General features: G+C 37.0%; 1 protein-coding gene across 1 annotated transcript in view; it reads right to left on the bottom strand.

Moving 5' to 3' along the window:
* Nucleotides 1-14066, bottom strand: part of LOC128860577 (zinc finger protein 316) — a 128059-nt gene extending 113993 nt beyond the window's left edge. Inside the window, exon 1 of the mRNA XM_054098178.1 lies at nt 13995-14066. The gene's annotated coding sequence lies outside the window, so the exon portion shown is untranslated. The remainder of the gene's footprint in view (nt 1-13994) is intronic.
* Between the last annotated feature and the right edge of the window lie 10341 nt (nt 14067-24407).

Below are 24407 nucleotides of genomic sequence, written 5' to 3'. Positions count from 1 at the left end.
AGGAAAACAAATCTCCGCCTTACATTAGTATGTCGACTGGATTTAAACAAAAAAAGGCAATTTAACGTTGAAAATGAAATTTAGATAAAGGCCGATATGTGCGGTTTCAGTTGTTTGCGTGTGGAGAAATTAATGAGCAAATTTTTTGGCGGGAAGTCTTAACAAGAGATTCAACAAATTGCATGGAATTGGAAAACGTTTAATTGTACTTCGAGTAAATTTATTAAAGGCTCCTTATTTTGAAGCAGGTATTTAAATTAATCTCTCAGTGCTTACTGTTTTTCAGCTAACGCGGCAAATAGCGCACTGACAAAATTATTCAAGGATATTAGAAAGGTTTAAGGAATAAAGAGCTGTATGATTATTTCTTCTAATGTGGAGAAAATGCCTAACACCGTCAAGGGAAAAAATTATTAAAAATAAAAAGGATTTTTAGCAACTTGAAACTTGCACTTTATTATAATAAAATATTACAAGTTGTGAAGCTGGTACAAAAAATTGTTTTAGAAATTCTTATTGAAACCCGTAGCATTGTGTTGGCTCAATTTTTTTTAATTTTTGCAGCTTTTGTATACAGTTTGAAATTTGGATTTACATGGGTTTGGTCAGACCAGAGCTAAACTTTTATACAAAAAAATAATAAACATAAAAAAAGAGGAAAATAGTTAACGCTGGTGAAAATTTGGAGGCGATATCGTTTTGCATCGGGCTTTATAAGGATACACTCAAAAAGTTGGCTGCTATCATAAAAGTTGGTCGACCGCCTCTATCGAATCCCAGAATGAGTTTCTGCACTGAAAAAAACCATCTACTAATCAAAGGTTTTGTGAAAGAAATAAGGCGCCCCTTTTGTAGATGTCAACTGGACCACAAATGAGCACTCATTCCATCGCCCAGGAATAGGCGATTAGAAAGAAAATACTAGGTTGTTCAATAAGTTTTGAGGTTTGATAACAGAGGGCGTTGCTACTAACCTACATTTCCTTTGTTATGTTGGCACACTCTTCATAGGAAACGTAAAGTTCCATTTCAAACTGTCAATTCATTCTTTGTTTACAACCCATTTAGCAACGACGTGTCATAGCGTTTTGAATTTTTATTTTTGTAAGGTTTAAAAGCAAGGAGGATTTATAAACGAATATTGAAAATGTATAAGGACTTTTCGCCATCAATTCGTACAGCAGAAAGATGGGTTGCTGAATTTAAACGTTGCCGTACAAGTCTTAACGACGATCCACGTCAAGGACCTCCAAGAACAGCAACAACACCAGATATCGTAGAAAAAATACAGCATATCGAGTGACTGGAGAATCATCGAGTGACTGAAAGAGATTTAGTAGAAGCCCTAGGCATGTCATTGAGCTGTGTAAGCAATATTTTGATTGAAGTATTGGGTTTCAAAAAGCTATGTGCACAATAGGTGCTGCATTCGCTAACAATGGAACAAAAACACATTCGACTGCGGCTTTCTCAGCAACATTTTCAAAATAACAACGTGGATTTTGTGCATCGATCCATCACTATGGCTGAGACCTGGATCTATCATCATGGTTCTGAATCAAAACAAGAAGCTAGAGGGGCGTAAACCTGTTTCTTCGGCTCAGAAAAAAGTTCGTGTCCAGCAATCGGCCAAAAAGGTGCTAGCATCAGTTTTTTGGGATGCGAAAGCAGTTTTTTTGCGCACTACTTGCAAACTGGTAAAACAATAAACTCCGAATATTATGTAACCGTTTAGAGCAGCACGAAACAGTTTGCAAAAGAAGAAAATTATTTTTCATCAGGTTTTTTAAGAGCACTTTGACAATGGCTCAAATCTATGAATTAAAGTTCGAACTGTTGGAGCATCCAGCGTATTCACCAGATTTTACCTTTAGGTCTGTTTTTAGATCTAAAAAATTCATGCGTGGAAAGCGTTTTTATTCAAATAATGAGGTCATAACAGCTGTGCAAACTTATTTTGCAGCCTTTCCAGATTTTCACTTCAGGGACGGGATTCATAAATTGAAATCTTGTTGGAACAAGTACATTGATGTTCAGGCAGACTATACTGAATAATAAAGTGCATTTCAAACAATAAAGGCGAATAAAGCGAATAAAGATTTAGCGACTTCCTTGGCTGGGTCATTTAGTGCGAATGGACACAAACTGTTCTGCTCTGAAAGTATTCGATACGGTGCCAGCTGGTAGTAGCACAGAAAGAGGAAGACCTCCTCTACGTTGGAAAAATCAGGTGAAGAAGACTTGGTGTTTCCAACTCGCGCCAGTTCGCACGAAAAAGAAACAACTGGTACGCTTTATTAAACTCGGCCAAAATCGCGTAATCAGTTATCGCGCCAATTGAGAACAAGAAGTTTGAACAGCACAAGTTAAAGGAAGTAACAGCAAATTTGTAGAAGAAGAAGAAGAAGAAGAAGAAGAAGATGTTAACCTATAAAAATCGAACCGCAGAACTTATTGAACAACCTAGTATATTACTAATCGAACTATATTAATTATTCTGGTTTCATTTCCGAAATAAAGCGTAAATTATGCAGAGCGAACTTTTTAATTCTCCTAATATTTCACTCGGTCGGTGTTAGCTGAAAAAACTCGGACTTATTATCCCCATTTGTATATTTTATCTTTCCCTTTCAAAAAGCTTCAACACTTCTCTCAAATCCCCACCTCCCTGTGTGCCACTATTCTAGTTCTAATAACCCATTCCCTGTAGACCCTCTCTGGCTTCATACATCAGCCGCATCCCCGCACTTTTACCCTCTCTCTACCAACTTTTGCCGGCACATTGAAAATTACAATACCTGCTGCGCCCGCCTAGACTTCTATGTCAAATACCAGTGAAATAGAAAGTGAAGTCTTTGAATCAGACTAAAAATAATAAAACTCGAAAGCGGAAATACAAAAAAAACAAAAAAAAAAACAAACTCATGTCTCACAAATCTAAAAACAAATCAAACACGAAAATGTTGCACTACAAAGTGTTTCGCTGCCCGTACAACATGCAACCGAGGAATGGAGTTTTCAGCGGCGCAACAGACCGAGCACGGCAGGAATGCAAAATATACTTTGGATATTCACATGTACATACAGACATATGCAATCACATATGCATGTGCCGTTTTTTTTATATGTTTTATATATTCACATATGCATACACATACATACATACTTGCGTGGATAGTGCGAAAACCTATGCAGATATATATGAATGCGCGTGGTTATATACAAATGCAGCACAAACAGCATACACCCATACACACACCCATTTGATTACATAAAAACGAGCAAATGACAGATCAAAGGAAATGAATTTTCATTTACCACTCACACCAATAAAGTTGGCTGGCAGTACTTATGTACGTATGTATGTATGTAATAAAGCCAAGCGGAAATTATTCGAAAATAAATGAATGCACCTGCATACGCACTGTACACTCAACTAGCAAATATACCTCTCCCCTTACCCCACTCTTCCAACCGCCACACATCGTGTCGCTTTCTGCTTTTCTGCCTTCCCCTGCACCAAATGTGTTGCATCTCAGTCACTCCAACGACTTGCGATTTGCCGAATCATTTCGCAAAGTATCGTTCCGCAGCCGATGTAACAGTAGCTGTGGCTGTGGCCGGCGCATACAATGGCCGCCATGCCGCAGCAGCAACAGCCAACTACTTGACATGTGCAGTGAGCGACGCGTTGCACTCAAAAAAAAACACAGTTTCCCTATTTTCAGCAAAAAGCAGGCACGCACACAAATATAGTTTCGCTAAGTAAATATATCTTTATATAAAAGTGAAAATTTGCATGCGCGTATGTGTGTGTGCGGATGTGCATGAATTGAATTCGCTGCCTGACTGCCTGACGGCCTGCTTGCTTGCCTGTCGTGCAGCTTATCATTCGTGTAGCATCGTACGCTGCTCGTTCACAGCGGACAGTTCGTTTAGTGCATTCACCCGGGCCACCACCTTGTCTGGTCTGCCTCCTCAGCGCTTGCCTCCCATCAACGCCATCGAATTGCAACAGCTGCACAACTCTCAGCCTTGTTTGTTATTTTGGTTGAATTCGTTATTTTATTTTATACTATACTATATTTGAGTGTGTATGTGTGTGTAGATTCACTTCCATTTTATCGCGCATGCCACTCAATCACCCGTGGCGCCCAACCACATCCAGTACATTTTTATCCAAACGCGTGCAATTTATTCGGTAGCAGAAAAGCTGAGTATAGTGGGATTTTTTACGAAAATTCATTGCCCCAATAAAACGAATTTATAGTTAAAAAAATGTAATTAAAAAATGGTCGAAGTGCCTTCCTCCTAGCATTCAAGTTCGTATTGTAAGTTGAAACGAGGTACAAAGGAATTTTTTAACAAAAGATAATACAAAGGAAGGAATTTAGCTGCTTAAAATATGGGTTAATTTAATTAGTTGGCATTTAAAAAGTTATTTTCGTACAAATTTCAAGATTCTTGAGTGTCGAGAACATGGATTCCAACTACGCACCGTACATGTTTATTTAGTATCTTATGAGCTAAATAAATGTTCCCTAAACTATTGAAGAACAACCTGCAAAAACCATAAACCACCCCAGAATTTGAATCATTTCTGACTCTTTTTTTCTCTTTTGTTGTCTAACAAAAATCATATAGTACAAGTGTGCCCAAATTTCAAATTAAAAAAGAAATTTGAAAAATTGGACAAATCTTGAATAAAATTTCAAAATTTCAGAATTAAAAAAAAATTGGGACGCAGTTTTAGAGCCCATTAAAATTAGTATAATGAAGTGTAAGTTTTAAGTTACTAAAATTTTTTTTTTAATTTTTTCGGCCCGTTTTCTCCGTACAACGAATCCATGATTTTTTTTTTTTATATGAAGGAAACACGCAATATCGTCAGAGAAATTTTTTTAAAACCAGCGAGAATTTTGAGCCACTCAAACTTACCCTTTCTTGTATAACTTACTTATATTTATATAGTTTTATGAGCAATAAAATTGTGTACCCAAATTTTTTAAATTTTGATAAAAACTTTTGAATTTTGACGAAAATTGGTCGAATTATTATAAAGCTTCCACGAAGTTTAAAACTTGGATTAATATGGCCTTTATTACAGAATCAACTATATTTTTATACAAAACTAATATAAATGAAACAAAAAACATACATAAATAGCCAAAATTTGTCAACATTTTTAGGCGCTGTCATCAAATAAAGACAGCGTTGAAATGTAACAAATTTTCACTTAGAAAAAATTGTCTCATCGCATTTCAAAAGATTCCTGTACGAACTTTTATACAATAAACGTCATTCAAATCTTATCAGAACTCTTGTTTTACATTGCTGGATCTTTCTGGACCTCTATTAGACAGCTTGTAGAATTTTATGAAAGGAAACCTCTTAAGAATTCAGCATGTGAAGACCTTTGGTCCTAAAATTTGTAAGTCTGAGTTAAAAAAAAAAACCTTAGAATAACGTGAGGTTTCACATGGAGGTTCTAAGATTTTCGGTCTGATAGGGAATTCTGTATTGGATGTCACACGAACAGAAGAAAATCGCGACCCATTACATTTTATTGTTTTCCGATACCCCATTTCTTAGGCACAATAGAATATTCAGTTTCAGGTTCCTAATGAGGCCTTAGTTGTCTTTAGTATTCGCATTCTTAACACTCATTCGTACGGCTAGAATCGTCTGCTTATTAGACAAAAACTTCAAGAGCGCCATGTGCGCTTTCCTACTGAATCGCGTACCCGTATAATCTTAACGCCAGGGAAGTTTAGCAAATCAATGTTTATTTCTTCATGGGTAGTATAAACTTGAAATTGTTTGATCGATACTTTATGAGACATTGATCACTGCAGCAATGTATTGAGAAAAGAACGGATTTCTTTTTCACGAAACTAATATTTTTGCGTCACATTGTACGGCATGCGGTTCGAGGAGTTCTGGCCTACAACTAAACAGATTGTTGAGAATAAGCCAAAGGTTACATTCGATTATTCCATTACTCCAACAACCCCTTTGAGCAATGGGTAATGCTTGTTTTATTTTTTCAGAGTGCTCCGCTTTTTCAGAATGAGAGGAAAAAAACTGTAAGCCGAACGATACATTAGCCCCATTGCGGAATTCGTGGTGAGAGAAGTCTAACACCATAACTGGTTAATTTTGCAGAAATAAGAGTAATTTTTATACACACCAAAAACCCGTCAAGAATTTGGCTAAACCAAATGGAATGGATTCTTGGCAGGTGAAGTATCGATTATGGCATTAATGGTTTGTAGTCCTGCATGGCTCAAAATGCAAGAAAATAGTTCAGAAAATGTTAAATGTCCGCTATGTTAATGCGACAGATTTCATAATAGCGATCTTATAGGTTTATTATTTCAAAAAATAGCTTTCACATCTGCAGTACTTGTAGTTTGGGAGTTCCTCGTTAGACAGTGGTATCTGTTGGTCGCCAAGATTTTAATTTTTTTTTTACTTCACAGGAAACCATATTTTCTTAAGGTCAGCGTAGCCTTTCTTTTGTTTATTGTGTACTCTGGACCGACTCAACAAATGTCTAACTCTTATTGCGGACCAGAAAAATCGACAACAGAGAGCTTTGAGTTATAAGCAGTTACCCATTCAGAGTGAATTAAAGCAGAGGAAGTGGAAGTAGATTGACTATACTCTTCAAAGGGATATCACAGAAATATGCACGAAAGCACTCGATTGGAACCCGCAAGGCAGTAGAAAAAAAGAATGTGCACTTGGAAGAGAACTATCGAAAAAGAACTTAAGGCTGCAAGAATTCAAGGGCGTCACGAAGAATAGTGACCGTTGGAAGCGTTTTGTAGAGGCTTTATGTCCCATCAGGGAGGACAGAAATTAACTAGGATTGCTGTCTGCTTAACATAGTAAAGTTTAAATTGACTGTCTTATAATTGGATGAGATGACTATGGACCGAGTTGATTCACATATAAAAAAAAATTTAAACAACTCTCAATATCCCTATAAATAACCAAAAGCATGATTTTTCACAACTTTTTGAAGACTTAGATTTTTTTTCGTATATCATCAGTACAATCTCAGTTTTTTTGTAAAAACCCTGTGGTTATCACCTCGCTTACCTCAAATCATTAGCTGTTCCTTGCAAACTCTGTGAGAGTCGGTTAAGGGTGTGAGCTTGGCCAGACCCCTGAACTCTTTTCCCAATGCACGTAAACTGAATTATCTTAACTTCTAGCACATTAAAATAAATTTGACCATCCTTAAAAAATCGGGTCATATATAAAAAAGGGTCATATATATATGAAGCAAGCAAAGTTGCGGCCAAGACTAGGAGTCTTACAAACGTACTTTTCGCGATCTAGCCTATGAAATGCTATTCTTCTATGCATTCTTCTTTGGCAGAGAAGAAACCTGAACTTCAACATATTTTTTTTATTAATTTTTAATCGCAAATACTAAAACTATGTCAGAGAGCAGTGCACTCAGACTAATTTGCTTATATGGATTGGTATACTGATGACATATATGTACATATATTGAGGAATCATCTGAAGTAGAGTCGATCAAACCAATGCGCCCAAATATTTTTGCCTCATCTGAGTTCCACTGTACCTACATACGCACACCCACTCACACTGCACTTCCATTTATCGCTGTCGCCACGCCGTTTCGTACATCATCACCTCAATAATACAATGCCCCGCCCCCATTGCTGTTACCAGCGTCTGCAATCGAATGTGCTCGCTAAAAACATCACCCAACATGCACCCCAATCCCATATACCGGCACGCGCTCCATGCGACTATTCACTACGCACTCCCATTTGCAATATACAACTACACCAAAAAACAAAAACATATCTTTAATTTCTTTTGTTTCGCTACCACGTTGTTTTTCTTATCTTTCGCTACTACATTTTTTTTAGTTATCTTGTATCGGCTGCCTGCATAGCCGCTGCTGCCGCACCGCAAAAAGTTACTCATGCGCCCCTGTGCACACCGAGGCATCGGTTTTTGGCGGAGTAGTGCTGGAAAAGTGGAAAACGCACGCGACTTTGGTTGGCTTATCAAATTTTTCATAGCTTTTCTATATTTTCTTTGTTTTTTGTTTGCCACTAACAGTCAACGCTAACAACGGCAAAAGAGAGATAAAACAAATAATCAAAAACGAAAACCGCCGCTGTCTAGCCCACGCTGCTAGATATCAAAGTAGATTTTGTAGTTGTTATTGTAATTTGTATTTCTATTGCTTTTATAGCTATGAGTGTTTATTTTGCATTATTTGTTTGCATTTTGTTTTGACGTTTAGGTTTTTACTTTGACTTTCATTGAAGACGGCGACGACGACAACGGCAACGGCTACGATGGCGATGGCGGCGACCGTGTCGGTGACGATGGCAATGTCGGTTACGGCGACGACCACGTTCACCATGGCAACAAAACTATTAGCATCAGCAGCGACGCTCCTCTCATAATCAACACTAACACAAAACTCGAAGATCCCAAATACATAGAAACACACAAAGAAACAATGAAAATCACAAACGAAACAGAAGCTAAAACAAAGCAAAGGAACAAAATGGCAAAATAAGATTAAAAAGAAAGCCGCTCGTTGAGGAGAGGAAAATCAACTAGGTAGCGCCAAGTGGAAAATCGCAGAAAACAAGAAGTTGGTTTAGTAGTGAAGAAAAGAGCAAAAAAGGCGCAACAAAAGTTGCGAGAATCTCAGCATGGAGTACAACTAGAAGTTACTCTAATGAAATCCAGACGTAGCCACAGACATTGGTGGGTTTCCCGCCAAAACGTATATACAAGTGAAAATCTCAACGATGCTAACTAACAGTGATTTGGTGTTTTTGGTTTTTTTATTTTTTGCTTCTTGTTTTGAGTTAAGGTCGAATTCGACTGCTAAAATATATAAAGTAGACGCCAGTGGATGGTGGCTGTGTGTGATGGTAAGGAAATTCTGGAAAATGGAAGCAAATTAAAAAATGGGTTATGGGTAACAGTAGCAGTAAAGTTCGTTCGCCCTGAGGCTTTAAGTCGAGGTGAAATGAATGTTGAAAGCGAATCGAGTTACTAGTAGGGAATAATTAAGCAGAAAAAAGTGGAAAAATAATTTTTTTTTGGTATAGTACAAATGAACTAATAATAGAATGAAAATATAGGTAAATAAAAGTTGATACTTCTTGGTGAATAAAAAAATGCGTAATTTTTATTTTCTTTTGTACAACACTTTTTTATTAATTTTTATTAATAAATTATTAAAATGAACTAGGAAAACACCAAACATCGTCAAAGACAATCCACCAAATTTCTATTGGTGTCTAATTTCGGCTGTGAGGTGGTCATCTGATATACCAAAATTGGCTGATAATTTCTAGCGCACAAAGATTAATTGTTTGATGAGCTACGTGCCATGTTGCAACATGCAGCTGAAATAAAAAACAGATGGTTCAATTTTGTATCGCAAGTCGGCGGTCATTATAACTGCGTAACCACGAGCTGTATTTTCGAAAAATGGCCGATGAACCGGCACTCAAAAATCTGTCTCATACTCTAAGTCTTGGTCCTTTGTTCCTTCGGGCACTCACTTTCGGGAGGCCGGATATGATAAAAAAGCGCCTTTTACCAAATTTTTGTTTCAATAAATGCATAGCTTCAGCAATTTAGCATCCATTTTTCAATATTTTTTAAGCATGGAGGGATCTACGGTTTTAAGCCGACTCCGTGCGGCAAATATTTTGTTTATGAGAAGCTTTTTCAAGGCAGAAATACACTCGGAGGTTCTCTATTGCCTGCCGAGCGGCAACCGCTATTAGAAAAAACAACTTTTTCTTCATTTTGGTGTTTTACGGAGATTAAAACCTGCGCTCTCCGAATTCCGAATGGTAGTGACGCACAAAACATTCGGCTACGGCGACCGTGCCAAAATAATATGTGATTTAAAAAGAAACTATCGATAATTCACTAAGTCATAATGTTGTTCTAATTGTGAAAAATACGAATTTCAAATGTTTGCTTTTCAAATTTTGTATATTTCTTTTACTTTACTGTCAGCTTACAGAATCAATTACAGTCCGATTTTGATTACCAGCTAAAATTAAACTCCTTTGAAGTTCGTGGAATACCATCTACTGCCTCTATTATTGCTACGCAGAATAAACAGTTCAGTCGTTCAAAACTTAAATACTGGAATAAGTCATACCCCAAACAGTTTTTATTACATACCGTCGCGCAAAAGGCAGATCTTCGCACTATTCCAGATGCAGACCGTTGACAGATGTACTGACACGGATACCTGCAAAATAGCATAACAAAAGTTACCCAATTTCAACGAATCTAGAATTGACGAGTTGTTAAGAAAGTCATGAGCAGGCACATTCAGAATTACATCAACAATAACCGGCCACTGGCCTTGAGGAGGTCATGCCAGGAAGATGGGATGGCCGTGCAACGATAGATGTGAAATCTGCAATTGAGAGAAATCTGAGGAAATAGTATTTCACTATCTATGTGAATCTGAGTCTGTGCGCTGTATGACAAAGAATGCCGCGGAAATTCTCTATAGTTAGCATGAACGAAATTGCAGAAAAGAAAATATACGTCGTAAGCAGTGGCGTAGCAAAATAGCATCTTCGAGCTAAGAGGGTCTAAGCTGTGTCACTCAAACAATACCACCACCACTACTGTGGCACACTCTAAATGAATAAAAGAACAACTGAGGGGCCAAATTTTAGAAAATGCGCCTGTTTTAGCAACAAAGAGATAGGCACAAGTCTTTTTTTAACGAAAGTTAGAAATGTTTCGTGCCACTTCAGGACTGCTTGCTCTATGATATGAACTCTAACATACCTTGGATTTCAAAATACGCATTGTTTCTGCAAAATAATTTCTTTGTTTCAATCAGCACATCAATGAGCAGAATATTTCGTCATAAAATGAGACATCAAACAATTAGTGTGGAGCTATTACGGCCTCAATAGCCCAGAGGAATACATGAAACGCATTTCATCGAAATTGTGTTTTCGAATTGGAGACCGCTATAATTCAAGATCGTTCGGATGGAACTGACGAAAATTTGTACAGCTCATGGAAAACATAAAACCTTTTTTTTTGTTGAAAATCCAAATTTTTCTAAACCATAAATTATTTTAAAATTTATTTTTTATCGATTGTATGCATTTAGATGTCACCATTTTTTGCATCTTTAAAAACTGAGTAAAACAGTGATGTTCGGCGATGAAGCCCATTTTTGGCTTAATGGATACGTCAATAAACGAAATTGCCGTATTTGGGCTCAAGAGCAACCCGAAGCCATTCAAGAAGAGCCATTCAATTCATTGAAAACAAGCGTTTGGTGTGGCCTATGGGCTGGAAGAAACGCCAGCCAATATATCTTCAGGCTAGCACCAATGTAACAGTGAATGGCGAACGTTATCGCGCCATGATAAACGTCCTTTTGATGCCGGAAATTGAACGCCGCGATCTTAACAACATTTCATTCCAACAAAATGCCACAACTTGCCATACAAGCTGTGAAACAATGGATTTACTGCATGAGCAATTTATCTCTCGTCTTGGACCAGTGGATTGACCACCAAGATTTTGTGAGCTTACACCTTTGGACTTTTCTTTGTTGCATTGGAGGCCAACATTTCCTAAGCTATTCACAAGATACCAACCGGAGTCTTCCAGTGAGATATTCAAATTGGTGTTTGAGAATGGCCGAATTACTGCGTAGTTTCGGCAAGCATTTCAAAGGGACTATCTTTAAAAAATAAATGTTATGAATGGTTCTACACTAAAATAATAATAACTGCACAATCAATTCGAATTTTCATTGCTTTCTTTAAATTTAAAATCCTATACCTCTAAATTGTTCACCCTTTATAGTTTGTAATTTTTTTTTTTCTTTTAGATTAGTGAAAATTTTAAGATTATTATTAAGTCAAGCTAAAATATGGTACAAAAACATCTTGAAATGAAATTTTTCTCGATAAAAAAATTATCAAAATTACTCCCCCTGCCTTCACTTCTCTCACTTCCACACTTCTAGCTATTATTATAGAGAATATACAATATAAAAAAACTAAAACCAAGGGTGCAAAATTCAATTTATTTCGACCCCTTACATAAATCTCTTTCACTGTAAATTCTTACAAAAGTTTGTTAGGGCTTTTGCTGCCTTCCGTGAGTTTTTTGAGAACAGAACACTACATACTCTTAAGAGATTTATTATAAATTGTGTAGTTGTGTCTTTAGATAAAGCCATCATCTGATCCATTACATTTCATATTCATTAGAGGTGAACGTCGCCAGCACTATTTAAGCACATTTCTGGCTGGAAAATTGCGTATTTCCTCACCCTCTTTCATTCTGCTCTGCAATTAAGTGCTATGCAAGTAATTGAGTTTTTGTGGCTAGAATTCTCTAAACAAGTTCATTAAATGTTTTTTTTTTTGTTTTTAAGTTATACTTCGTTAATGGAACTTAATTTTCAGACTTGAAAGCTCACTAGACTGTACTATTGGGAGGTTTATCCCAAATTTTTCGAAATTTCTATTTCATTTAAAAGCCAAGCGATATACTGCTTCAAGAATCCTCTAACTTAAATGATAGATATTTCAACTCTGCATTGAACGAAAAAGGAAATTTGTCGTCTGATTTGGTAACATTTGCTGAATATTATGGGTTAGCTAGCTTGTGCCGTTCATCAAGCTTTTGCCTATTTGGCTGAGACTGCTGATGTGAAAAAGAGGTTTAGTCATAAATTTAAGGTTCTTATTATTACATATTTTTGAGCTGCCTCCATAAAAAAAAAATTCAAATAAGTTAAATAAAAATAATAAAATAGATAATAAAAAAAATTGTAATAGACGGCCGCCGTAGCCGAATGGGTTGGTGCGTGATTACAATTCGGAATTCACAGAGAGGTCGTGGGTTCGAATCTCGGTGAAAGCAAAATTAAATCATTTTTCTAATAGCGGTCGCCCCTCGGCAGGCCATGGCAAACCTCCGAGTGTATTTCTGCCATGAAAAAGCTCCTCATAAAAAAAACTGCCGTTCGGAGTCGGCTTGAAACTGTAAGTCCCTCCATTTGTGGAGCAACATCAAGACGCACACCACAAATAGGAGGAGGAGCTCGGCCAAACACCTAACAGAAGTGTACGCGCCAATTATTTATTTTTGTTTTTTTAATAGAAAAAAAACAATATAAAAATAATAAAATAACAAAATAAAAAAATAAGAAAATTAAAACAAAACTTGAGATAAAATATCAGTATTCAAAATTTAGTTCCTTCTTTTTGTTATCTTCATAGCTTGAAGATCGAAGACAAAGAAGACCTTTCTATCGAAGCTTATAAGCAAAAAACAAAAAATTATGGCAGTTCGGTAGCACAATTTATATGTACTTAAATTTTAAATTAAAGAATCTTTTAACTAAAATTTACGTCCACATAAGAACACAAGTCGTGGTTCGCGAATATTTGCAAAAATTCCTGCAGTCTACTTATCTCTGTCGTAGCTTTGATCCAAATTTATCAATATTGTCGAGTTACTAAACAGCAGCCGCAAAATATATAAGACTACAGTTTTTTAATTTTAAAATTGACCACAATTTCGTCTCGCGTGTTTGAGAAAAAAATTCAAATTTTAAATTTAGCAGATTTCAATTTTTTTCTTCGACTTTTATTAAGCTGGCTTATTGAAATACGCTTATGAATGATTAATAGTTCAAATATTGCATTAGAACACAGAAATTTAATAATACTTAAGTGAGCAGAATGAGCTCAGCTGCCTTAATTTTCTGTGTACACCAATAAATTGTACAATATAAAAAATACCGTTATATTTTCTTACTATGCATTCACGAGCTACCAATATAAGTCTAAAATGAATATTTTGTCTAAATTAAAGCCTTCCGGTATTATAATGACAAGAACATCATCTTCTCCGTTCCAATCTTGTTTGAGACATAGACATTCTAAGTTACGTATACGCACCATGGGCCCTCTCTTCACTTAAATCGATGCATTTGTATGCATTTCGAACACTTGATGCGTTCTTTGAAAAACGAATAGCAAAAATTCACTTTTCACTAATAAAAAACACAAAGTCATAAAGCCATAACACATTTTATTTTTTATATTATTTGATTTTGTTTGATTTAACGCAATTTCGACGCTTTTGCTTGCTGCTGCCGCCGTTGTGAACGCACATTTTTCGGATCAGAGTTATTTGTGTAACAAAACGAATTGAATTTTTTGGAGTTCGTTTTAGTTATAACATTTTTCGTTGTTTGCTTATTTGAATATTTTGTTGAGTGCGTTGATTTTTAGCTTTTTGTTTAGTTTTTGTTGTTTTTTTGGAATATAAAAATTTTCAATTGAAAAAAGAGAACGAATGTGTCAACACGGCCGGAGTTTTCTAAACTAAACTGCATCAAACGGATGCCAATGATGCGGCTAAGTAGGCTCAAACAGTCAAATACCAATAACAAGAACAACAACAACAGCAACAGTAAGGCCGCGATGTATTAATATAAATAACAATAACAACAGCAAAGCAACAACCGCATAACACATCGTTGCAAACAACAACATAAATAGCAAACACAACAACAACAACAGCCGCAACAATATAATCAGCAAATATTGAATTTTACTGCTGTGGCGGCGGGCGTTGTGTGGTCACAGCTGTGGCAATACAAACAACAACAATCCAATAATAACAGCAACAGAAACAGCAATAGTGCAACAACAGCAACGCGCAATAAACGCATTTGCATAAATTGCAGTAAATTAGCGTTAATGGCGAAATTATTGTAAAGTCTCGCAGGCATTGCACAGAAGCGGGGCGCAGGCAGCCCACAGCAGGTTGAGTTCATGTGACGGCTCTGCCTTAACTCGGCGCGAGCGAGGAGAAGCGCGCGCACGACCGCGAGAGAGAGAAAGAAAGAAGAGCTGGAAGCAGCGCCGCTTGCAGTGGCACCAACAAAACGGCAGTATGAGCCTGCCAAATGTGGCTTGCACAAACTCCTAACAGCTCATCCTATCAGCTTATTAGACTCTACTATTTTCGAGCTTAGTTGTTGTTTTGTTATATTAGGTGTTGTTGCGGCTGTCTGCCTTTCGTTTTGTTTTTGCAAAGCTTACAACATTGTATTATTATTGGTTTACTTCTGTGCTGGTGCTGGTGCTGGTGCTGTTAATTAACTGGTGGTCAACAATTCAAAGCAGCAATTGAATAAACAAGGATGAATAGATGGTAAATAGCCTGAAATGAAATGCATTTTTTGTTTTCTCGCATTTTATCTAACGAATAATAAAATGGAATTAGGAGAGACAACAACAAAATCAACAAGCTTACAGATAACAGCCATGGCAATTAGGGCAAATTGTAGGTGAGATAAATAGTTGTGGGCAGACGAGAGGAGGAAATGTAGGAAGTGGAGAAACTCGAACTGTGGTGGCATAGTCGTTGAATAGAGACATAATTAAAAAAAAACAATGCGCAAGTTTGTGGTAAAGTAAGAAGAGGTGTTGATGAGCCTGGAACTAAGTACGGCATTTTTTTATTGTTTCGGAAATACTAAATGTTGGTGTTTTCTGCAAATGTTAAAAAAGGTAAAATACAGAGTTTAAATGGAGATTTTAATGAGCCAAATATCGTTGTTTAGTTGAGAGAGCAAATTCAGTTTTTATATAACTAATATTAATTATTGTACAATTTTCATATTTTTTTATAAACAGAAACACCCTTTTAGTAGCTTTTAGGACCATTAAATATATATCTATCCCGTTCATACAAGTACCGATTTACAGTTATTGTTCGTAGACTAAGGATATGAAAACATAATTTTCTAAAATATTCAAATTGGTTGCGGTGTTAAGTTAAACCGCAAAGTTTGCTCAATGTGGTTTATGTTAAAACATGGACAATATTAACAAAAAAAACTAATAAAAAAACGGCTAATAACTAATGTTTATACATACATACATAAATAAAATATTTAAAAAAAATTCAACGAAATCTTTTAACTTAATAATAAATACTTTAATAAATTATCCATGCCTCAGTATAGTCACCACTGTAAATAAAATAATATATTAATTCTATGTTATAATATTTTCATATTAATATTACAATATTTAGTATTAATATTTAAAGTCTAGTATGATGAATTAGATGGCAACCTTACCCAAAAACATTTCTGCAAAGAGCGGTCCAGAAATTCCTATCATTTAAAACTGATTTTAAGGTATTTCATTAACTTTTCAAATATTTTAAAATAAGTGGCAACCTTATATAAAAATATTTCTACAAAAAGCGCCTCGAAATACTTATCATTTAATACTAATTCTATGGTATTTTGTTTACTTTTTAAATATTTTAAAATAGGCGGCAACCCTATTCACAAATATCGCTGCAAAAAAGGTCCCGAAACTCCTATCATCTAATACTGATTCGTAGGTATTTTATTAACTTTTCAAATCCTTCAAATAGGTGGCAACCTTATACAAAAATATTTCTGCAAAAAACGTCTCGAAATACCTCTCATTTAATATTGATTCATTGTATTGTACTTTATTTTTTTTTCTAATCTTTGAAATAGGTGGCTACCTCATACGCATTAAAATGCCGTTTGGTTTCTTTCAAAAATATTTCAGCTTTATTTAGTGCGCCGACTGGACACTCCTGATCATATATATTATGAAAGCTTACTGAATAGTTAAAGGTTAAGCAACCATATTTGAATAAATAGTCTATATTAAAACCCACATAGATGGCAACCCACTTCAAATATATTTATACATTGAATTTGTCTGAGGTATCTTTCAAATGATATGCAAGGTTTTTTATTTACTTCTTACATATACATACATATGAAGTTAGGTGGCAACCTTCCACATATGATCACAGGGATAAGACTTATGTAGATAGAGTTGAAAGCAAATATGTTGTAAGAAATCAATGGATGTATATGCATTCAACAATTAGTATTATAAGGTAATACGATTCATTAAAAATATTATGTTGAAAATTAGGTGGCAACCCTATTAGGAAATATTTTTTTATAAAAACTGTTTAAACTATCTCCAATTTGATACTCATACTGCGGGGTTTAATTAACTTTTCCAATAATTTAGAATAGGTAGCAACCCTTTACATACACAGAAGTAAACTCACGGTTAACAGCTTCCAAGATAAGCTTTGAAAGTAAAACGTTTATGAGAACCAATGGATATACATAGATATTTATGTACTATACCCATGACGAAAAAGGATAATTAAATCTTTCCATTCGCTTAGGTTCCCTTGTATCCGTTAAGGTTGTATATAGGGATGTGCTTGAGGCAAGTCATCTCTTTGTCAGCGAGAGTAAAATTTACTCTTTATTCAAATTCGAATATCCGGCACTCTCCGATTACAGAAAAGGTATGAAGGTGATGTATCGTAACAGAACTCGCAGCTGAATAACAATACATTGTTTTAAGAAACAGTAGAATATAATATTTAAGAATACAGTTTTTCTCTACTGTAAAACGTCTTATTTTAATGGTTACCCCTTATAAACATTTATGTATAAGTACTAATGCTGCATTATAGACTTTCTGCATTTATTTTTTAACAGTCGCACCTCAATGGCTCTACTGCTGTAAATTTTTAACAGTCCTGTCGAAGTATGGATAAAAGAGCGGCTGTTATTTTATTGCAGTCACAGTCACACGACCCAATAAAATCTTAAACATTTGTGGGCTTTTCAATAACAGTGACTTTGAGTATAGAAATATTTTACATCTCTAGTTCACCAGACTTTCCTTTCAACTAGAGAGTCAACTTTCTATCGAGTTATAACTAAACACTCTGAGACCCTACTTTCCATAGAAATATCTGAGATCTACTGACTTTAGTTTAGACCCAGTCGTAACTTAATAAAAGATTCACTTCCAAATATTCCTATGAGCTTACATGTCAGTGTGTATTTTTTCCTTACAAACATAAGGGCCACTAAGTTATCACAGTTAACCCAAAAACTCCCATCTCCTGCAAATTTTTTCACAAAACCCATAAGATCGTTTAGAAACACCAATAAATGATTCACAGAAAAAAGAGCGCCCACAGAAAAGTTTGGCCTTTGAAGCAATTGAGTTCTCTTCGTTACTTTGTTATTGCCTCCACTCTCTCAACATGTTGTTATTGTTGCTGTGAGAAAGAAGCAAACAGGTCCTCGCCGTAGCCAGTGAAGTCAGTAAGCATTCGGTCGTTCTTGGCTTTTGGTTTCTGTCCGGCGTTTTTTTTTTCCAAATGCAACTTTGTGGCATGCAACAAAAACTTTCTTATTGCCACCCATGCATATTTATTTTTTCTTTTTAAGTAAAGTACTTTACCGCTTATGAATTACTTGTCACTCACTATTATTTTCATCCCAAATCCTCTAAAGCGGCTCGCCTAAAATCCCATTTCGGCTAACTTTTTCTCCGGCCGCTATTAGCTTGCGATTCTCACCTTGGTTTTTGTTGTTTGCACAAAAAAAAATTCATTTGCCCGAAAAACACAAAAAAACGCGCAAAAAAATTGGTGTATATCTAAAACGTCAGCATGCAACGCGCGACAACAACACACGCGCACGCATACACATGCACAACACACACAAATAAATTCGCCAGAGCATAGAAAAGCCAACAGTTACCCGAAAATTTGAACCTAATGAAAAACCAAATTGGCGGTGAATTGGGAATGAATGAACGAAAAGCAAAAATCGTTTGAAAGGTGTTGCTGATGGCGTTGCATTTTTGAAACTGAGTAATAAAAAATGCTGCATGCAACACTTGGTGATTTGGTGAGCTACACATCGGTACATACTTACATACATATATACATATCTGCATACTTAAATTCCTACGCATGCATGCATTATTGCATATCACAAACAACAACAAAAATAACAACAGCTACAAGCAGACATAACGCAGTAAAATAATAATTTCACTGATCATCACATCTCATTATGTGTGGCAAATATACTCGCACTCAGCGCAGCAGCAATGACAATGAGCCGTTTCGTGGCATGGCGGCAGCATTAACGCGGCAAAACAAAAAATGTAGCACCAGACCCAAAAAAGGTGCGAAAAAACAAGGAAACGTATTGTCCTGCGGCTAACAGCAATGACAGCCGCCAACTGTCAGTTAGCTGGCCAACCACTACATACAGCGACAACGCGGTGCATGCAACAGCAACAATAACACAAACAGCGCAGACGAAAGGTAGCGCGCGCAAAAAGGCCAAAAAGCGCAAGCAGCGCAAAATTAATAGCAACAACAACCAAAGATGCACAACGGGCACCCTATTCTGCCCAATGCCACCCACTAGCAGTTCAATACACCGCAAACATGTCTCGTTGAGTCAGATCACGCCGTAAGCCGCTTGCCGCGTGCCGTGTGCCGCAAGTGCATAATTATGCGCTGCTGCTGCCGCTATCAATGATGCTGCAAATGCAAATGCCGTTGTTGTTGCCAATAATGCCTTTCAATGCATTTTTGTGTTTTTTTTATTTTAACTGTTGCTGTTGCTGTTGCAATCGCTGTTGAATTAATAAAAAAGCAATTTACGCGCGCATTACTGCGCTGCAACGCAACGCACAGCTCGCATTCCCTTGTCCGTGCAGTGCCACTGACTATCGCTTAATTGTGATAGTGGTTGTTGTTATTGTTGTTATGTGTATTTTGCCTTTCTTGTTGTTGCTGTTGTCGCAACATTGGGTTTGTTTAATTTTTTCCACGTCGATTATTTTGCCAATTTTTTTTTCTAGCATTTTTTTTGGCTGTCGCTGCTGCTGTCCTCCTTCTGCAGCATCAGCACCCAGTCATTGGAATGGATAGGAAATGTTGGGTATTGCCGACCAACCGACGCTTTTTCATATATATGTAAGGCATATGTTACAATATATATAAGGTACATAAGCGCAAAAATACATTTAAGTACATAAAAAAATGCCGTTACAAATGTACATACACACCGATGTATGTATCCAAGTAGATAGCTGAATGCGTGCTTGTATGTTGTATGATGCGCAGTCATTTGCATAACATGACCTGTCAATGTTGCAACATGGTCACCAAACAGTAGCACACACTTCCCGGGCCTCAGTTGCTGAGCTGAAGCAAAGTGTAGTATATGGTATACAAGAATTGGAATGAAAAAAGCGTAATGTAAGCACATGCGTGCGCCATACAGGGTGTGCTCTGCGAAATCAAAAGGCTACTCATCAGCGGGAACAAGCAGCAATTGGTTTAGTAGCTGTATGGCAAATCAGTTACGTTATATATTTTTTCAGCTAGAAATTCTACTGAAATTAAGGGGTTATATACAGTTAGAAGGCCGAAAAAGAGCGAATTTTCCATAACTTTTTCTGAGAAATCTTTTACATTTATTGATCGAAAACTTTGTGTATATATTATGCTATCTTTTATCTGCATTCTAAGACTTAGTATTATTTAAATTATTTATTTGGAAAGGAGCTACAGTTGTTCTCCGGTAGCTCCTCTGAAAAAAGACGTTTTGCGGTGACCATTATAGGTATCTCTGAACCGAATCCTCTGAAATTAAGAAACCAAACAGATTTCGTTAAAGTAATGTTAAATCTAGAAATTAATCAAAGGAATAAGCAAAATACATTTTTTGACGAAGTGGCGGTTTCTCAAAAAAACAAATTATTTTTGACATTTTTTTTTTTTTAATCAGGCGTCCTGATTTGTTCCACAAATAGCAGAACCTACCGTTTCATACCGCCTCTGAGCACCAGTTCGTATTTGCGAGAAGTTCTTTAAAGGGATAAGGAGGCATAATATTTGCCTACCCAAGAGCACACGCCACCAGAAATGTACATTTCTAACAGGCGGCATCTCATTCAGAACGAACTGAATGGAAATCACGAACAAGCCCCGTGTTTGGAAGCATCGCCCACCCTAGAGTCGCTCTCACAGTACTCCAGAGTGGCGTTGCATCTCCCTCATTACAAAGTCTATGCTTGTGTGCCTGCGTCCAGATCAAGCTTTTTTATACGGATAATTTGTTATGTAAAACCACTGAATGATTTCCCACGTTTCCTCGCTGCTTAAAATCGTGTCGATTAGATTTTCAGTGGTTATGTGAGTGACTGCATTCTCCAGCGTTCAACGTTCGCCCTCCCAACGCATGCATTGGAAAAAGATATTTTCAGCGTCATCTTGGGCTACATCATGCCTGTGGGGTGCTCGCATTTCCCTATTTTGAACAGGTATTTCTTGAAATACCCGTGCCTCTAAAGCATATCGATTGTAAAGGGTGGTTAAATTTCAAAGGCCGATGTTGAATGTAAACCACACCTAAACGTCAAGTTTTTTTCTGCATTTCATTTGACATTTTTCAATTTCTCAACTCAATTTGAGCCATGGAAAGGTACATAATCGAGCAACGCGTTAAAGTTGTTCAGGCTTATTATGAAAACGGGCGTTCAATTCAAAATGCATATCGCGCACTTCGTGATTTTTTCGTTCAATTTAATCGTCCAAATGTGCGTACAATCGGAAAAAATTAGCAAAAGTTTGAGCAAACCGGGTCTGAAGGAGATGTGAAAACACAAGTGCATGCTCGTACAGCTCGTACTGCAGAAAATATTGCTGCTGCTCGCGATAGTGTGGTTGAAGAGCCGTCCACCTCAACTCGTCGTCGTGCCCAACAATTGCACCTCTCACGCTCGTCGTTGATGAACAGAACAAAGACTTGCATTTACGCGATAATAAGGAGCAGTTGACTCAAGAACTGAAGTCTTTTGACCATTTCACGCGCCGTCAATGGTCAGAATGGTGGCCAGAAATGGCAACAGTGAATGACCAATTTTCGAAGAAAATCATCTTCAGTGATGAGGCACATTTTCACCTCAGTGGATTCGTGAATAAGCAGAATTGCCGCATTTGGGCGAATGATAATCCAAGAGTGATTTCCGAAAAACCAATGCACCCACAAAGAGTGACTGTTTGGTGCGGTTTATGGGCCGGCGGCATCATTGGGCCGTATTTCTTCCAAAATGAGGCCGGTCAGGCAGTTACTGTGAATAGTGTTCGCTATCGTGAGATAATAACGAACTTTTTATGGCCCGAATTGGAAGATATGGTTGTGAACGATATGTGGTTTCAACAGGATGGTGTCCCTTGTCACACAGCTAACGAAACAATGGATCTTTTACGCGAAACATTTGATGGCCGAATAATCTCACGTCGCGGCGATGTCAGTGGCCGCCAAGATCATGTGATTTGACACCGTTGGACTTCTTTCTGTGGGGTTATTTGAAAGAAAAGGTGTACCTCGATAAGCCAGCAACAATTCAAAAGCTAAAGGGTGAGATAATTCGGCACATTAACGGCATAGATCCTCAATTATGCCTCAGCGTCATCGAAAATTTGGACCATCGGATAGAGGTGTGCCGCCGAGACCGCGGCGGCCATTTGGCCGATATTTTATTCTATGCGTAATTGAGCCATACCAATACTATCATAATAATGAAAAATGACAAAAATTTCCAGCAAATTGTATTTTATGCAAAATCAGCACCGGCCCTTGAAACTTAACAAACCTTTTTAAAAATTGACGTCTCCAAAGTTCCTGCTGTACCAAGTAGTAACGTCTTTTATTAGCCAGGCCGTACCTCTGTAGCGTGTTTCGTTTTTCCTGCAGTCTTGCCATAGCCTTATCGTTTCGTCCTTTATTTCGCGCGCTGCTAATTTACTTACTCTTTCTTCCATCCTTTCGTTATTTAATGCCCACAACTTTTTCCTCTCAAAGGCTAATAAATCTATCGCTACTGAGCCGCTTATCACGTCAACAACTCACACTAATACTGTTTGGTAGGCAGATACAACTCTCAGAGTTGCCGTTCGTTGTACCGAACCTACACCGATAATTTGCCTTGAGCGCATTTGCTCCCAGTTCAGCTCCATATAGGAGGAAGAAACGCTTGGTAGCCATCATTATTTGCCGTTTCCTTTGTGTGCTTGCCATCAGGAGGGATGCCACCTTAGCGGCTTTCTCTGCTAGGTGTTTTACTTGTGCACAGAAAGTAAGCCTTGGGTATAGTCTTATGCCTAAGTACTTTACAATCTTTTTAGTAGTTAGCGTATTTGAGCAAGTTTGCATGCTAACTTCTAACGGGATGCGCTTCTTGGTTAGAAGTATTAGCTCCATTTTCTCTGTGACTAATTTGAGGTAATGTGAATCCATCCATATTTGTGTCCGCTTCATGACTTGGTTAAGTTTTCTACGGTCATACCGATTAGACGGCGTATCCGATTAGAAAGGTACTACCGGGCATTTTCTATATCTCGTCATAACTAATGTTCCACAAGTCGGGGCGGCGAATTGATCCTTGTCCCGCTCCGACTGTGGCGTCTATATAATGATATCCTCTTTTTCGTCTTTGCAACTTTTACAAAAGTCAATGTGTGGCACCACCTGCTGTGGAGCCTACGAGTTTTCGCATAGGTACTAAGTCAGTGCTAAATACCCTCAGCAAAGCCTGCGATACTTAATAGTGAACACCTCTGATTTCTGACACCCTTTATATCGTATCCGTGCAATACATAAATCCAACCACCAAACCTACGATTTTAGCCGCCAATTATTTGCGGCATTTCAAAAGCCTTCTTTTTTTAGATGCCAAACATGTTCTTTTTCATTATTATTATTATCACTTCGCCATAGCAACGGACAATGGACGCTGCAGCACACACAGCAAATTGCATATGTATTGGGCTTATATATACATTTATACAAAAGCCATCGTCAACAACCCACCCATTCAGCGGGCGACCAACCAGCATTCAATACCACTCGCACTTACATATGGCAACCAAAAATAATAAATATAAAACATATATTTTTTAATCACTTATTTTATTTTGTAAAAAATGCATATTAATACATTTCATTATTTTATTTATTTTTATTTCGTTTCTGCAGCAGCTGAAGCAGCAGCGACAGAGCGAATGTCGGTCCTTTGAGCCAACGCGCATTATTTTCATGCTCCCATAGATACACAAGACCCAAGCTTATATTTTATTGTTTATTTTTCCCCGTTTATTTCATGTTTTTTTTTTTGGTTTGTTTATCCAACTGTCAATGTGACAATATATTGGCCGTTTGTGCGTATGCTGGCAGCCTTTTTAATTATTATTATTATTTTCGCATATTTTATTATGGACACCCCGCACGACTGCCACCTTAGCAGTGACGCATTACGCTTTTACTAAATGTCACCCCCAAAAATATGCTGTTTTTTCTCTGTTTTTTGTTTTTGTGCTTTTTGTGCAAAAAGGATATTTTACATTAAACAGTTATGAAAATGTACGTGTACTCATTATCATATAAAAATATTGTC

The sequence above is a fragment of the Anastrepha ludens genome, chromosome 4 (genome assembly GCF_028408465.1).
Source record: "Anastrepha ludens isolate Willacy chromosome 4, idAnaLude1.1, whole genome shotgun sequence".
In the NCBI taxonomy this organism is placed as follows: domain Eukaryota; kingdom Metazoa; phylum Arthropoda; class Insecta; order Diptera; family Tephritidae; genus Anastrepha; species Anastrepha ludens.
Note: the sequence above shows the minus strand (reverse complement) of the source record. Positions and strands in the feature narration are given on the sequence as shown.